The sequence below is a fragment of the Rattus rattus genome, chromosome 5, assembly GCF_011064425.1.
Source record: "Rattus rattus isolate New Zealand chromosome 5, Rrattus_CSIRO_v1, whole genome shotgun sequence".
In the NCBI taxonomy this organism is placed as follows: Eukaryota; Metazoa; Chordata; class Mammalia; order Rodentia; family Muridae; genus Rattus; species Rattus rattus.
Genome location: NC_046158.1, coordinates 42,897,696 through 42,915,159, shown reverse-complemented (window position 1 = coordinate 42,915,159; position 17,464 = coordinate 42,897,696).

Below are 17,464 nucleotides of genomic sequence, written 5' to 3'. Positions count from 1 at the left end.
CTACAGGTTGAGAACCAATGCTCTAGGCCCCAATGGGGCTTATGTCAGTACTATGGGAAAATCCATTTTTGCTTTAAGGTGACTCAAGTTAGAGTTCTGTTGTTACCCAAATAGCATAATAGACAAAGAGAGAAATCTATGAAAGCTAAAAGGAAAAAAATTAAAAAGTTAAATGTCTCAGAAAATCCTTTATTCAAAATCATTTTATTAGCAAGTATCAGTTATATATAAGGTTTCATTATGATATTTCTATATCTGTATATAACATTATTGACCATACCTATCCCATTACTTTCTTGTTCCTCCTCTCACTCCTGATGTCCAATTAAAACAACCCCTCATCTATACTCATTCTTTTAAATGACCCATGATTTTCACTGGGGCTGACTACAGGAACATAGATGAGGGCTTGTTGACAGGACTGTGGGCAGCTTATCAGTGGCTACAACACCAAAAAAAAAAATGTCTCTGTCTTATTTAGCCTTTCATTGCTACAAAGATACACCATGATCAAGGCAACTCTTATTTAAAAAACTGGGTCTGGCTTATGGTTTCAAAGGCTCAGCCCATTATCATCATGGTGGGAAGCATGGCCTCATGTCAGGCAGGCATGGTGCTCTAGAAGGAGAGTTCTACATCTTGATCCAAATGCAGCCAGAAGGAGACTCTTCCACACCAAGTGAAGTTTGAGCATAGGACCTCAAAGCCCACCTACACAGTGACACACTTCCTCCAAAAAGGCCACACCTCCTAATGGGTCAAGCATATTCAAATCACCACACTCAGTTTCTCCCACCAGCCAATAACTGCATACAAATCCTCAAAGAATAGTAGGGCTCTGTGAGCACCTTCTGGGCAACAACAAGATGATGAGGAGCACAATCTTGTGCAGGTAATCTAGTTCTCTGAGTCCAAGAGTGCAACAACCACAGTATAGGCCAAAGTCAGTGTTCTATACTCTTTTCCTTCCTCCAACTATTACATTCTTTTTTCCTCCTTCTTTTACAAGTTCTCTAGGCCTTTTGGAGAGGGTGATACAGAGATCCCATTGATGGCTGCTCATTCCAGAGTCACTTATTGTCAGCACTTTGACCCGAGTCTTTGCAGCTACTGCAGGTCACAGTAAAGAGAAGCTTCTCTGACCAAACCTGGCAATGGCACTGACCTATGGCTATAGGCACAGTTATCTAGAAAGGCAATTTGACCAGCACATCAAATCCTTTTAGCAAAGCAATGAAAGTAGCTTCCCCACTAGGGCTTACATAACCTCTCCAGCTATGGTCTCTTGACTAGGTTTTATAGCACCAAGTATGAACTCCCCCCTGTATACTCAGCCTCAAAGCTAATCCAAAAGTATTTGGTCACCCTCATAGTACACCAGCATTGTTGAAGCAGTTGCCACATCCTGACTGACCAGTCAGTGTCCATGTCCTGTGCAAGGCCATTGATAACAATTTCTCTCAGTAGCCTGTCAAGCACCTCCTGGCACCATGAGGGCTTGCCATCTTGATTTCTTTATGTCCAGTGACCAGATCATATGGTACCTTTAATAACAGGGTCTTAAGTTCTGGTGGACAACCAACAGTGGTGACATTTGTCTGTGAGTCTTAGGGATCTCAATTTCTAAGGGGGTAGCGCACTCTGGCACTGGGATTATTTTATAATAAACTACAGCAAGTGTGAGTACATTTATCTAGTATATAGAGTACCTCTTCTAAAACTGTCTTTTTCATTAGCTTACCCATTATCGGATTTTTCTTATGGCTCTTTCATAAATTGTTAATTTTGGTTGATTTTGTTGGTATTCTGTCTAAGCTCCACCCCCACAGCTACCTGGCAACAGCCAGGTATGCCCCGCCCCACAGTTGCCTGGCAACAGCCAGCTGTGCCTGACACTATATAGGGGACTGCTTGGCCCCTCCTAGCTCTCTTGCTCTTTGCTCTCTTCTCTTCCCTGTTCTTCCCTTTGTCCCTTGTCTCCCCATTTCCCTCCCCACTACCCTCCACGTGCTCATGGCCAGCCTTTCCTCTACTCTTCTACTCTTCTCTCATTAAACCTTTTCACGTGGAGCCATGTTGGTTTAGGGCGTTCTGTCTGGACGCGAGCCGAGATTTAAACCCCAACATATTTCCCTCCCTTCCCTCTGCCTGTCTTCTATCCCTGTCTTCAAACTTGAACCTTTCCAACCCCACTCTTCTCCCTTGTACATTGTCTCGAATGTCCTTAAGAATCTTTTTCGAACAGACACCATTTTAACATCACTACATACATGCAAGCATTCGGAACTCGGCGGTTTCTAATCAAACGATTGGTTGTCAGCCACCTGTCAGGCTTCCAGAATCAAACTCAAAACTGAAAAAAATGCTTTGTGCTGAGCACAAGGTTTTGCAATGTAAATCACACACACAAAAATAATGATAGAGAATTTAAAGCTTCTTATAAAAACAATTTCAAGACACACTATAACTGTAGCTTTTTAGAAATTAAACAAACAAAAGAGGGGGGGGAGAAAACATTTGGTCATTGGCTTCCAAAAGAGTCTGTCACAAGAAAATCAAGGAAAATTACAAATTTGGCTCTGAACTGGCCAACACTATAAAATGGTAAAATGTTAATGCCAAAAATTCTTAGAGCCTTAGGATAATTTGTAGTTCTGAAATCAATAACTAGTCTATAATTCTTTAAATTTTAAAGTCTGGCATTTCAAATACATACAAATAGTAAAAGTTGTCTACAACCTGATTTTTAAAATTACATTCTTTACATGTTACTCCTTCACACTGACAGCCCGCTGCATCTTTTCATTACGTAACATAACATTGCTCTTAAAGCAACAGACTACGTGCTGGCTGGGAGTTGCAGATCCTATGTAATTTTTCAAATGGAAATTAATTCAGCAGTCTAGGGAAATACTATCAGGAACAATGCCCTTCTGAATCTCATTAAATCATTTTGGAAAGGCATATGGGTAGGGAGGTAAAAATAAATCAATAAGATTAAAAAGGAAGTATATTGCTTTGCAGTGGGGAGAGGGTATAGTACATGGTTGCTAAGTAATGAGTTTTAAGTAAAAATTGTCTCTCGTCCTTGTAGGAGAAAGCAGTTTTAAAGACTGGAACTAAATGGTGTTTGCATATGGTTCAATTTTATACAAACTATATTTCCCTCAGCAAGACCTAACTCCATTTTTAAAGAGAGAGATGAGCTTTCGCAGAGGAGCCGTTGCCTAGCAACAAGATGCTAAGAAGGCTAGCAGCAAGCTGAGTCTTCTCTAGAAACAGCTCCCCCTCTCCCCACCGTGCTGAGTGCAGCAATGACCTCCAGCACACGCAGATGCCCTTGAGAGAATCACCTTAACAACCAGAAAGCTTCCACCGAGGAGTTCTGCTAAGATCCCTCCAAGGTCTATGCTCCATTTGTTTTGCAACACATATGCCGTGTTTATGCCCTTAGCACTTAGCTCTGTACAACACTTCTAGCTTAGTCCCATTGCTAACCCCACCCACACTAACAACACACCCAAGGTCTACTCATCTCACCCGAGTCTCTGAGATATGAGATGTGCCCTGAGAGATTATTTTTGCTCTGAGCTAAAATGCTTAACTGGCACCCAACTCTTAAAACAGGCAGGGTAACAAATTCTTTGACCTCTTTACAGCTTAAAAAAAAAAATGTATCTGTTCCTAATCCCTAACCAGATCACTGAAAAAGATTCTAAGTACCTACTCCTTTTGTTTTATTTGGGTCTTTACCGAGTAGCTGGTATTGGGTGCTGGAGCTAAAATCAAGAGCACAGTGTCCATAGAAGCCTACAGGCATCATAGACGAAAATAAGAGATTCGTGGACGAACCTACAGGTACCAGGAAGCCTGTGTGGAGGAGCTTCCTCCCCTCTGAGATCAGAGGGGCTTGGGATTTTCCTCAGGCAAAAGAGTGGGTAGTGGGTGGGGCAGAAAAGTGAGCTGGAGGCTGATGGGGGTGGGGCATGGGGGGACTTCAGGGTGTGAGAACAAAGGCCCCACAAGGGACAGGAAGCCTGCAGCCTGAGGTATGAGCCTCTGCAGTGCCAGAACACATTTTGTTCACAATATTCAAATTAACTTGGTATTTTTATTGCATCCTAAGACAGAACCTCAAAATATTGAATGTTATTTCCTCAATCTTTTATTCAAATTGTATATAATAAAAGCTTGATTCCTTTCTGTGGATCAAAAACAAAGCATTGTCACTTGGACTGTGCTCAGACTAACTGTCTTTAAAGAGCTAGGAAACAAACGTAAGGGAGTGTGATTCCTAAGTGCTCATTTGTCAAACTGTGACCTCCCAAGGAAAATCAGGGAACATAATCTGGGCAAAGCAGACAGCCCTGACAAACCCCTCCAGACGAAAACACACTCACCTATAAGACGTAGATCTGATTTTTCTTTCAAAGAGACACAGGCAATTGGACTGACTGGGGTTATTTTAAAAGCTTACGATGTGATTTGATTTTTGAACCATGGTTTTGAAAACACTACGCCCAAAATTATAGCTTTAGGAACCTCAGCTCTGCTTCTCCGGGGCCTTCTCTGCCTTTCTGCTGCCCTCTTGTGCAAAGCTGGAGTATAACGTTACAGAAGATCCTATCAACAAACCCACTGAAAATGGAGGGAAGGCAGTGAACGCTGGCCTTTCCCGTAGATTTCAGGAATCTGGCTGTGCTCTGACTCAATCACTGTGCAGACAAGTTTCTATTAAATAATATTTTCACGTCTCATTACTGATAGATGGGAGTTTTTTCCACCTCTGAAGACAGCTCAAGAATATTTTTAGAAATAGAAAAGATAAAGAAGCAAGATTTAATTGGCTAATTAAGGTTCCATGTTGGACAGTTAGAGAGCAGTAATATAGCAAGCAAGAATTGAACCTTACTTTAGGCACACGCATTTCCATGCTAGTTGTGTCAATCACCCTTCTCCCATTACATGACGGACATCACAGATCTCTTCCTTGGATACAGGATATAAATTGAAGAAATATTCTCCTTTTCCAAGTTGCATAACATACAAAATGTAGGAGAAAATTTTCTGTTCTGACATAGTCTTTCTAGCATGCCCTTCAAATATGCTAATCTTTAACTTTCCGCTTTGTTTTGTTTTGTTTTGTTTTGTTGTGATTCTATCCTGCACCTTGGAGCTGTTAAGTAATCTCCTGGTTCTTTAATCACACTTCTGCCAATGATTCACCAATGGCTATCCAGATAGCAGATAGCTCACATGCTAGGCATTGGTCTTTGAACGGCTCACCATAATCTCAGAATAAGAGCTGTTTTTTTTTCCTTTCTTTCATCCTAACTGTTCTTCCTTAGGGGTAGTCTCATCCTAACATCCTTAGGGGTAGTCTCATCATTTTCTCCAATTTAGCACCGAACATTATTTTTCACCTCTTTTATCCTCTCCTTACGTTCATTAGCCAGCTGGTTCACTCTAGAAACTCAGGCCTATGAGCTATTGGAGCTTCCTGAGGAAAGGCTGATGCTTGATAAAGATTTACAGAATGGGAGAGGTCAAAAATGGGTGGATAGGAAGAGTGGGTAGGCTGATAGAGAGGAAAAGGTTTCTATCTGACAGTTAAAAAGTTGAACAAAAGCTAAATGGTTAGATGTGCCTTAACGGGGAGTAGAGTCTACGTGGGGCAAAGCAACAAGGTGGTAATCAGGTATAAAAGCAAAATCGTCTTAGACACAGAGAATGTCTGCTTCTAACCTTTGTGTAGGGAGAAGCCATGCACGTTCATAAAGCCACCGAATGGGCAGGAGAGAGGACTGCAGGGCCATGACGAAGCGGTCACTTTGCAAGAATCTCAGTCTTTCCTTCCCATTGACATATTTACGAATTACACCGTTTCAACTGTTTAAAGATCAGTCTGGGGGTTCCTCAGAAAACTGGACATTGAACTACCTGAGGATCCAGCTATACCTCTCTTGGGCATATACCCAAAAGATGCCCCAACATATAAAAAAGACACGTGCTCCACTATGTTCATCGCAGCCTTATTTATAATAGCCAGAAGCTGGAAAGAACCCAGATGCCCTTCAACAGAGGAATGGATACAGAAAATGTGGTTCATCTACACAATGGAATATTACTCAGCTATCAAAAACAACGACTTTATGAAATTCGTAGGCAAATGGTTGGAACTGGAAAATATCATCCTGAGTGAGTTAACCCAATCACAGAAAGACATACATGGTATGTACTCATTGATAAGTGGCTATTAGCCCAAATGCTTGAATTACCCTAGATGCCTAGAACAAATGAAACTCAAAATGGATGATCAAAATGTGAATGCAGATCGCTCCTGAGAGACACAGCCAGAATACTGCAAATACAGAGGCATATGCCAGCAGGAAACCACTGAACTGAGAACAGGACCCCCGTTGAAGGAATCAGAGAAAGAACTGGAAGAGCTTGAAGGAGCTCGAGACCCCATATGTACAACAATGCCAACCAACCAGAGCTTCCAGGGGCTAAGCCACTACCCAAAGACTATACATGGACTGACCCTGGACTCTGACCTCATAGGTAGCAATGAATATCCTAGTAAGAGCACCAGTGGAAGGGGAAGCCCTGGGTCCTGCTAAGACTGAACCCCCAGTGAACTAGACTGTTGGAGAGAGGGCAGCAATGGGGGGAGGGTGGGGAGGGGAACACCCATAAGGAAGGGGAGGGGGGGGGGATGTTTGCCCGAAACCGGAAAGGGAATAACACTCGAAATGTATATAAAAAATACTCAAGTTAATAAAAAAAAAAAAAAGATGTTTTAAATTTTGTTTTGGTATGTGTACTTCTCTCTCTCTCTCTCTCTCTCTCTCTCTCTCTCTCTCTGTGTGTGTGTGTGTGTGTGTGTGTGTGTGTGTGTGTGTGTGTGTGTGTGGGGGGGTTGCTTGTAGAGGCCAGAGGAAGCATCAGATTCACGGGCGTTGGAGTGTTGGAGTGATGGTTATTGAGTTGCTCAATTTGGTTGCTGGAAACTCAATTCAGTTCCTCTGTCTGGAAAAAGCAGCAACTGTGCTTTGATCTCTGAGCCATCTCTCTGGCCCTCATTTCAATTGAAAATTAATCTAAATGCCTTTCAGAAGGACATGCAAATGTCCCTAGCCCCACAATCACTGTAGACTTTCAAGGAAGTGGATTGATCATGCATCTGTGCCAACTGCCTGTTGTAGGGGTTTTGAGGTTGAAACTGCATTTTACAGCCAATGCGATTAGAAATGATATCCCAAGGGCAAAGACAGTAGTAGAAGGGTTTACCAAGAGACATATGGACATTTATGCTTAAAAAATACAGTAAGAACTTTTCCGTAACACAGCCTGACCCAAAACATTTCATGGTCATTCTGTAAGTTAATGAAGTCACCATGTAGACCTACTAGGGCATCAGAGTATGGGGTGTGTCATCTAGAAGAGCTATCAAATTCCAGTAGGTAGGGTCTTGGATTTCACTTCAGTCCAGCACTGCCTGTCAGCAATTATCCACCGGCCATTAATGTGCATAGAGATGACTCTGAGAAGTGCAGGTGAGATTTCCATGACATCGTGTTTTGGGTACCCTTGAGGAAGACTGGACTGGAAAACACTGTAGAAGGATTTGGCCGAAATTTCGACCCCCTTAACAAAAGAAGCTCACCCTCACTCAAGAAGAGAGGCAGACTGGGAAACAGCAACCAAACACAAGCCACGTTACAGCTCAGTCTCTTAATTGCCAATGGCCATCATGCTGTTACGGTGGCACTCTGGCTCTCGAGTGGGAAATAGACCGTAGGTGGAAGATGCTCTTTAGAGATCTGATCATGATGAAGAAGCAACTTCTCAAGTTGCTCAAGTAAGGGAATGTGTGCTTTAGTCTGAAGGTCACAGCAGTAGATAGGAAGGGGAACAGCGAGGTTTAATGCAAGAAGAAAATCAGCTTCATCCAGTGATTGATGAGGTATTAGGAATACAGCAGAAAGCATGTAAGGACACCGATGATTGCTCATGTGCCTACCATTTACCAGGGAAAATGGGCACCTGATGTCTCAGTGTGTTAAATACCCAAGAAGAAGAGATTTTGAGAAAAAGAACACATTTAGTTTTAAACACTTAGCACTTGACATCTTGTGAGATGCTGTAGACTGTCGCTCATATGGATAAACAGGCATGTTCAGAGCTAAGGCACCATCAACTAGGTGTAGGTTTAATGCCTAGAATCTTTGTCCATGGAGACAGCAAAGTGAGAGCTCAGAGGGAAGCTATCTTAGCAGTTTGAAAAAAAAAAAAAACAGTAGATTAGAAAGACAGGGGGGACTGGGGCTTACATGAGGAGAGTATGGTATTAAGACACGAAAGCTGTGCTAAAGGCATTTTAGCTCAGCCCATTCAAGGTGAACAGCTGTCAGACGTAGACATGGAGAGCCGTGGACCTCAGTGAGCATGAACTGTGAGGTTCAAGTAGGACTGGGTTGTAGACTGGAACAACTGCTTACCTTGTCTAAATATCTAACCCTGTATCGCTAAAGAAATGTAAGCAGAAATCCCAGACTCCTCTTTCAAAATGTCTGGGACTGGGCTAGTTTTAAGCAAGGAAATTTTGTTCCGTTGCATGGAGTAGACTTAAGAATGATTGATGAATGGCCTCACGAAGAGACCAAGGGATGACAGAAGTAAACACAAAACGTAAAGTTCTTAAGAATCTGGAAGCGATGCCATAGAGAGAACACAGGAGAGGCTGGCCTTCATGGGGTCTTCTGTTGTGAGCTGTGGGAGGGCTCAGACCATGGGAGTCTCAGCTTTTGTGGTTCAGAGCATTCTGACGTGATGGTTTCTGCTGATTATTTGTAAAGTCATCCACTCCCACTGTTCTCAGTGTTCTGGAATTAGATGATCATCCTTCCCACCTGTCTGGTGTCTACCTCTGGCCTGCTGTCCTACTGTATGACATTTAGCACCGTGTGCTAAATTAGATCTCATCAAGAAAAGACTTCAACACCACTCATCGCATCTCTACTTGAGCACCCGTAGCCACTACAGAGAAGAATTATGAAGAAGTGAGAAGGGTAAACCATGAGTCAGAGGCAGGCGTGGTGGCTCCCGCTGGAATCCCAGCAGGAAAGAAACTAAAACAGAATTTCCACCATTCAAGACCAACCTTGGCTACAGAGCAAGATACAAGTCCGTCTAACAAGCCAGAAGGGAAGAATGAAGAGGAGAAAAAAAAATAGTAAGAGTAATAAGCTAGATATGGCGATGCATGTCCTAGTCACAAGGTTACTGATGCCTTTTATCCCAGTACTTAGCAAGCTGGGGCAGGATTGACACAAGTCTCAGCCAGGAGGCTAGGCTGGGGTACGTATGAGCACAATGCTAGCCTGAATACACACACACACACACACACACACACAGAGAGAGAGAGAGAGAGAGAGAGAGAGAGAGAGAGAGAGAGAGAGAGAGAGAGAGAGAGAGGCAGAAATGGAGGCTTTGTCCATGCATTCCACTAAATGTCTCCCCCTCCTTCTCCTTCCCTGCCCAGCTAAACTTTGATGATATATCCTAGGCTCTCCAAACTGCCTCATGTCGTGGCAGAGCATGCATAATCAGCATTTGATGAGTGTCGTGGTTTCTAGTTGCATTTGCCTCATGACTCTGTGTATAGGGTAGCCCTGGAAGTCCCACCATGCTCTTTCCAAACAGTAACTCCTACTTGAGCTTCCCACTGCTTTAGCTTTGAATAACAGTCATAATGTGTTTACGGGCTGTCACAACTGTGTACCTTGTATATTCTATACACCTGAGAATATCTTAATAGTGATAGAGAAAACAGGAGGCAAAAGAAATCTCAAGGACAGGGCTTCTGCAAAGGCATTGCACTAAGATGGATTTCTCACTGAACTCTTTTTACACTCTTCAAATACCTTTAGGATCGACTGTGGATGAATAAGCATTTTGTGGAAATGGCTACCAATGCTAATGATCTTGAAATACATAGTCTATTCCTTACATTTACTATAGAAGTAAAGGGCAAAATATTCTAAAAGGTGATTTCATTTTTTACCTTGAGCCATGCTTTTTTTTAAGGCAAATCCATGGTCCCCTTTAAAATAGGAAACACAAGGTGGCTTATTAAGACATAGCCTCACTGTGTAGATCCTGCTTTCTCTCCCCAGAGCTGAGATTACAATTGTGTGCCAACCACGTACAGCTTGGCACTTAATCTTCCTGAATTTTCTTATCCACTTAACTCAGAGAACAGAACCTGAATGATCAATATTACAGGTCATTAGAGTACCGTGAAGGCAAACGGTTTAAAGTTTTCGTTTATTCTGACAGGCTGTCAAGCAAGCATTTCCTCATTTGAGAAAGTTAGTCTGCGTGGTAATAAAGAAAAAGCAGTAGGTGTCATTTTCCAAAGCTTGTCATTCCAGTCTTTTCTCTCCGAGAGAGGATGGCACAATAGACGCTCAGGGGGAAAAAAAAAATATTTCAAAATAAGCAGTGCTCGAAGAGGTAAATATAACTTCAGAAAAGCTTTCATGTGTTTGTTAAAAAGTAATCCTCAAAGCCGCTGGTATTAGAAGTTTCTACTTTCTGTCATCCAACAGTGTTATTTCATAATCATTAATAATTAATCATAGGTCTCTGATTCACTCCTGAGCACTCTAAAAATAGGATGCTATGAAGAGGCTTAGATCCTTAGCAACAGAAAATCGAATTCCACCAGCCTAACCTAGGCACCTATTCACATTCTAGAAACAGACCCATCTCAAGACTAGGAGACTGGAGCCATGGTTTTCCTGTTTGCAGTTATTCATAGAGGTCACACTGAAAGCCTCAGTGTTGGCAGAGGACAAAAAAAAAACTGTGCAATCATGTCAAATTCCCTGAGCTACATACCTTCAGGTATAAGATAGACAGACCAGCACCACTCTGGTTAGCTGATGGGCCTTTCTGCTGTCCATCATGTGATGGGCATTTAAACACGCTCTTGTGAGAAAACGGCATGAATGCTACTAGTATTAACTGGGAGCTTCTATATCCTTCATTTTCATTTAACATATCTTCAGACAGCATAAAGCACTGTGGTATGCACTGGGGAAGCATGGGGTCATTTAATCTTTTATAACAACACGAATGGGAAACTGATGTACACATATCTATCCAAGAGTTCCATGCCACATAAGTGGAGAACGTGCAGGTCAAACATCATCAGTCTGGGTTCTTGGTCTTAGTCTATACCCTAGGCAACCCTCCAAATCAGTGAGGCACAGATATAGTTAACAAGTCTGTGCATAGCTTTTGGCTATGGTAGAACAAAGACAAAGATGCACTAATGCAATAATTGGGCCAGTGTGAATGTATGTTCCTAGGTACTCAAAAATATTCAGTTTGCCAAGGAATGCTCTATGAATGTATTTAACTAGTATGCTTTGTTAATCAGAGAATGGAAATGAACACAGATTTATGCATCATAGTTCAGTATGAAGTAACAGATGCAACAAATGAAGGTCTTTTGTAGTTTGTAAGAGACTAGGCCTGGGCTTACCAAAGAGTAAGTAGCAGCACTTCATTTCTTCTGCCAGATAAAGAGTAGTCACTTTCTTCCCTTCTTTCACAGATGAATAGACAGCTGGAAAAGACAGACAGATAGTAGACTGATAGATGATAGAAAATTGATGAATAGATGAATGGATAGATAGGCAGGTAGATACTGTAGTGAGCCATATTGGATTTGGGCCTGGCCATTTTGTGACTGTTTAGCTCAAGGTGGCTACATGACTCTGGGCTGCATGGCCACAGGGGTTCAACCTTGAAATGACTGCCATACAGACATGAGATTGTTGAACTAAAGCCTCTCCCAGGAAGACCCTGGGAGCAATGACAGGATGTTTCAGCCTGAGCAAAACACCGGATGTCCCTGAGCAGATTACTGAGAAGGGTTCGACCTTTTCAAAGAACATGTCCCCGGAAGACTGTTGCCTCTTTGTTATAGGAGGATACCTTGCAGTGTAGTGATTCACCTTATATCCTTGGACACTTCCCAAACTCCCCCACCCTAAGCTTCAGTTCCCGCTTCTATTCCTGCCTCAGAGCTTTAAATGCTGTACATTTCTCTCAATAAACGAGACCTTGACAACAGAACTTTGCTTGGTCTCCTTCTTCTCTTCACCCTCATTTGGCCCACAGGTAGAAAGCCTCTTCGGGACCCTGAATAACTGGGTCCCCGCTGGTGGGGACAAGATACATAGATCATAGAGTTATAGGTAGATAGACTATACATTCATATATTCTTTACTTTCACCTCATTCTTCTTAACTTTTACTCACTCCAAAACCAAACCCCACAAACATCTTTCGTGTCTAATGTAATAGCCACGAATTACACTGACTATATAATTTAATTACGATGAAGACTTTTAAATGCAGCCCCTCAGTTCATTTACCCCTGGTGGCTTTCCTTAGAAGGCTCAGACCCAGAACACATCCATCACCACAGCAAGATGTGCTCCGTAAAAAGATGGCGGCCACTGCAAGTTGCATTTCCTAGAAGTCGTGCTGACTCATCTTCTCTGAGTTACTCTGTTTCGTGTCATCATATCTCTACACAATTAAGCAGAAGTAAGGCATCTACTGTAAACATCAGAATTACTTGGCAAGGTTTCTTTTATCAGATACATCCTTTACTCTGCCAACTTTGCTTCGTCACGTCACTGGCATGAGCCTCTGGGTTTTTTTTCAAGTGTCTTTTGCTCATATGACATCCTTCCAAGTAGCTTCAAGAACAGAGCTCAACATATGTATTTTTTTAAGTTAGATTATAATTACGTAACATATTCCCTTTTTAAACTTTAATAAAGACAACCTCACTCTGCATGCTATTAGGTAAAAAAAAAAAACTTTACCACATTATTTCTATATTATTAGATTCATATCAATTTATCGGGATTTTGTCCAAATGAATAGAGCAACTTATGTATTTAAGTTCTCTAATATATTATCAATGACAGGAAGGTTAGTGTCCCACGCCCGACCTCTCGCCGGCAAGAAGCACGCTGGCACACATAGAAATCCTTGCTATGAGTAAAACTTTATTTTAATCTTAAGGAGAAGCCCCTGCCGCGCCAACATGGTGCGCTTATAAAACACCCTAGAGCGGAGCATCCACACCTGATTGGTTGCTTTACCCATGATCTCATTAGGCACGCCCTGGAGTGGGCAAAGACCTGGCACGAAGGCACTCTTGCACATGCGCACAGTTAACTTCCTGAAAGGGGGCTGGCTGGAGCGGCGAAGGCTGGCGCCATCTTGTAATGGCGGAGGCTATCCTGGCCTTCCGCGTGGGGCACAGTGGAAGTCAGCGCCGTCTAGTGGTGGCGAATGTTATTGCGGCCCTCTACAGGTTAGGTCACTGAATCAACCACTAAGTAAATGTAGACAAAAAGAAAACACTATTGATGGTGAGTAGTAGAATGGCTCCTCCTTAGCTTCTGCCAGGGAGCACTTCTATTACTGCTAGACTGGGTGGTCCCTCTGCAGTCCACAACACTACTAAAACAAGAGTGTGCTACCCGTCACTGTGTGAGTTGATAAGTTGTGGGTGACTGCTTAAAATGAAATTTCTGCTCATATCCTCCAAAACTCATCCAGGTCCAAAAGGGCAGTGAATAAAAGTCTTCATAACCTGTGTTCACAGAATAGCAGGAGACATAGAATTCGAGAGAGTTCAGCCTTAAAACAAAACAAAACAGCAAAAAAAAAATTAAACAAAACAAACAAACAGAAAAGGGAATGCTTTATGACTCAGCAATGCCACCACTGGGTATCAAGCCGAAGGAAAGGAAATCAATGTAAGACAGACGTGTCTGTCCTTGAATGTTTGCCCTTGGGTGTTTATTTTAGTAGTGTTCACAACCACCAAGATAGTGGAACAATGTAACGATTCGCCCCTGCATAATGAATAAAGCAAATACATTATAAAAGAATCATAAGTTCCTGCATTCTATGGAAGAAGAAGGTGGCTACAGTTAGCAATAATTCCTTGGATATTTCAGGATACCTAAAGGGAAAAGATATTAAATGTTCTTCCATAACAAGCATTCTACATGATAGATACATTACTTACTCTAAGTTAATGACTGCAGCTCAATCTATGTTAACATTTATGTGATTGATACATAACTACTCTAAATCTACCAGCTAAATTTTTAGAAATAAAATAAGTAAGAGTGGAAACAGAAGAGGATTAAATCACTCTAGAAGGGGAATGCTCCCCCAGGAGTGGACCAGGTCTGCGAGCAGGGATGAGCTGCAGTGACCCAGAACACTCGCTACTGGAGAAGTGGAGGCCCAGAGCTGGGGAAACTTGGGGCTTCTGTAGAAGAGAACAGCAGTTGAGGCCAGGCTGCACACATGCTCTGAACATCAGTGGGAATGAAAAGTAAGAGGGCAGGTTAGAAATTTTAAAAGGAAGACAAAAAAAAAAAAAAAAAAAAAAAAAGAAGGAAGGAAGGAAAAGAAAATTAGGAGCAGACAAGAAACCAGGTCCTCTCTCAAGAGCACTATCTGTTTTAACAGCTGGACTTCACTGTTCTATCACGAGACCATCTGTAACCCTACAAACCACACAGATGCTACCTGTGCCCACAACCTCAAAGACAAAAGACAGCTTCAGACATACAACAGCCCCGGGGTGTGGGGCACATGGGCTCTCCATCAGCAGTGGACAGAAAGGAGGTTTTTCTAACAGAGAGGGATTGAGACATTTCAGGGCAGGTGTTGAACCACAGGGACGACATATGTTTTCAATGGATTCGTTATATGTAGTTACATACATGTGTGTAAATCATCATATATGCCTAATCGTAGACTGGAAACTGAATGGGAAAAGATGAACAACTAAATGAAGCTGATGTTATGACAAATTTAAATTTAATTATACAGCTGATGAATTGGAATATAAAAGACAGAATGGGAAGGAAAGGAGTATACTCACTGAACTGTGGTGGTAGAGGCCCTGAGTTTACACAGACAAGCCTGGATGGCAGAGGCCTGCGTAAGGAGAAGAGGCACTGCTTTAAAGGTAATCACTAGAAAAATTACAAACATCCCGACATGCATAATATGCTGCCCCTCGCTTCAAAAAGCAAGGAAACAGCAACTTGGCGAAATGCAGCTGTGAGACTATATCGAATCAGCATAAAATAATGTCCCTGTGGAAGTCAGCCATGCTGCGTTCATCAATCTGCAGACATGTGACGTGTTTATCAAAGAGACCCAACCTAGGTGATACACTAAAGCACCCTTAAAACAAACTCAGGGACAATAAAAATGAAGTGACGGACAATGTTCTCCCAGAATGAAGAGGCAGGGTTGACAATTTTAAAATTGGACTAGCTGTAAGTTAAAAGGCAGTAAGTAGAACAATAAAAAATAATCACAAACATAATGAATGACGGAAAGAGTGTTTTAAAATAATACAAACCAGAGAAACTCTGGGAAATGCCAGAAGAAATGGCCGGAAGCATACTAACGACTTGGTCCTTGGAACGGCAGCTCCAGGCAGAGAAAGGCAAGCAAAAAATAAAAAAAAACAGAAAAGATATTAACACTTACTACACAGCAAATAAGAAAGTGCCTATGAGTGTACTGTAAATGTGTCATCAAAACTTACACATCCTCACACTGGCGAGATGGCTCACGGGGTAAAGGCATTTGCTGCCAAGTCTGACAGCTTGAGTTGGATTCCCAAGTCCAGTGTGGTAGAGAACAACTAACTCCTGCACATATGCACTGTGGCACACGTGCACACACGAACACACACACACACACACACACACACACACACACGCACATGCACACGCACACGCACAGAGAGAAAAAGAGAGAAATATGACAGAAAATTTTAATGACTAGAGTATATATAAACTGACTCCACACTATGCCAAATCGAAATTCTCAACATCCATGAAGTGGAAATATTCCAAATATTATTGCCTGACCATATAAACAGAAACGAATAAAGAGAATGGGAAAGTGTTTTCTCCCACTGGAAATGTGAAAACTCCCTAAGCGCCTGGTACAATGAGAAACACTACACGGAAGTTCAGATTTCTCTATTAAAATAATAATCACAAAATCAACATGTGCGAATGCTGAGCCCGTAGGGAAAATCAAAGCCATGAGCATTTATATCGCTATAAATGGAAGAATAAAAATACAGGAATTGAAATACCAATCCCAAATCATTGAGGAGTAGACGATGTAAGCCGCAAGCAAGAGCAAGAAAGAAAAATGGCAAATAAAATTAAAAATTAATTTCAGGAACAGACTTTCCTCTGCGAAGGATAGCTGCTGCCAACATTATCACCATCACCATCACCACCACCACCACCATCAGGATTTCGTGGTTCAAGGTCTTGGAGGCCTCTGCACTGACCACTGGTCCTTAATGCTGCTGCTGTGGGTAAAAATTTTTGTATGACAGAATCAGTGCTGTGACCACGGTGAAATCCCAACATGCTGACAGGCACCAGAGTACAGCTGCAGAAGGGCCAGGTCCTCACTCAGTGCTGGGATCTCAGAGAGTGATAGCTGAGATCCTGCCCAACCTGGGCCAGACAGCCTGCTCCACTGAGATGGGGATGTGTGTACATTCGATATGGAGTATAGCATCATCCTGGTGCTGAATTTCTCAGGCATCGCACGCCTGTACATTTCAGATCCTTGACCTCATGGGTCTCTCAACCTGGCAGAATGGCTTAAGATGTTTGCAGCCTGTGAGGACCTAACCAGGTGAGCTGACTAGTGCAGGTGGGACACGCTGTGTGTACAACGCTGCTGTGCTATAAGGGTGAGGTCTGGAGCTGTCTACAGTCTTCCTTCCTAACCATGCTGACCTGAGGAGACCCTGACTGGTTACAACATAGAGAGGCATCCTTCCTGCGAGGATATTTGCTTGGCTTCTTTGAGTTCACCATGAAGACGAGATTGAGTAACTAGTGGTTGAAGCAGCAGAGTTAGGCTGTTTGACCTGAACTCCAACCGACGCACTGCCACAAAGGCTTCCTTAGCTATCATCAGCCCCAACCCTCCACAGTCTCAAGCTTCCAATGAGACACAGTGTGCCCTGAATGAAGTAGCTACAGGGAAAACAGATGCACCCGAAAACACTGCTGGTCTGTAACTGAGGACCATGTCAATAAACGTCTAGTTTGATGTACATGGGGATGCAAAACCATCAATGTTTATATCGATAGAGAGGAAATTATAAAAATACAGGAACTGCAATGTCAACCCAAAATCCTAGGGAAAGGAAACAAGGTAAGCAGCAGTCAGGGAAGATTGAAGGGAAGGGACGGAAGGATGGAGGAAGAGGATGAGAAGAAGGGAAGGAATTATTAGAGGAAACAGAAAAATAAATTAAAATGCTTCGTTTTGGGGGGAAATCAGTAATT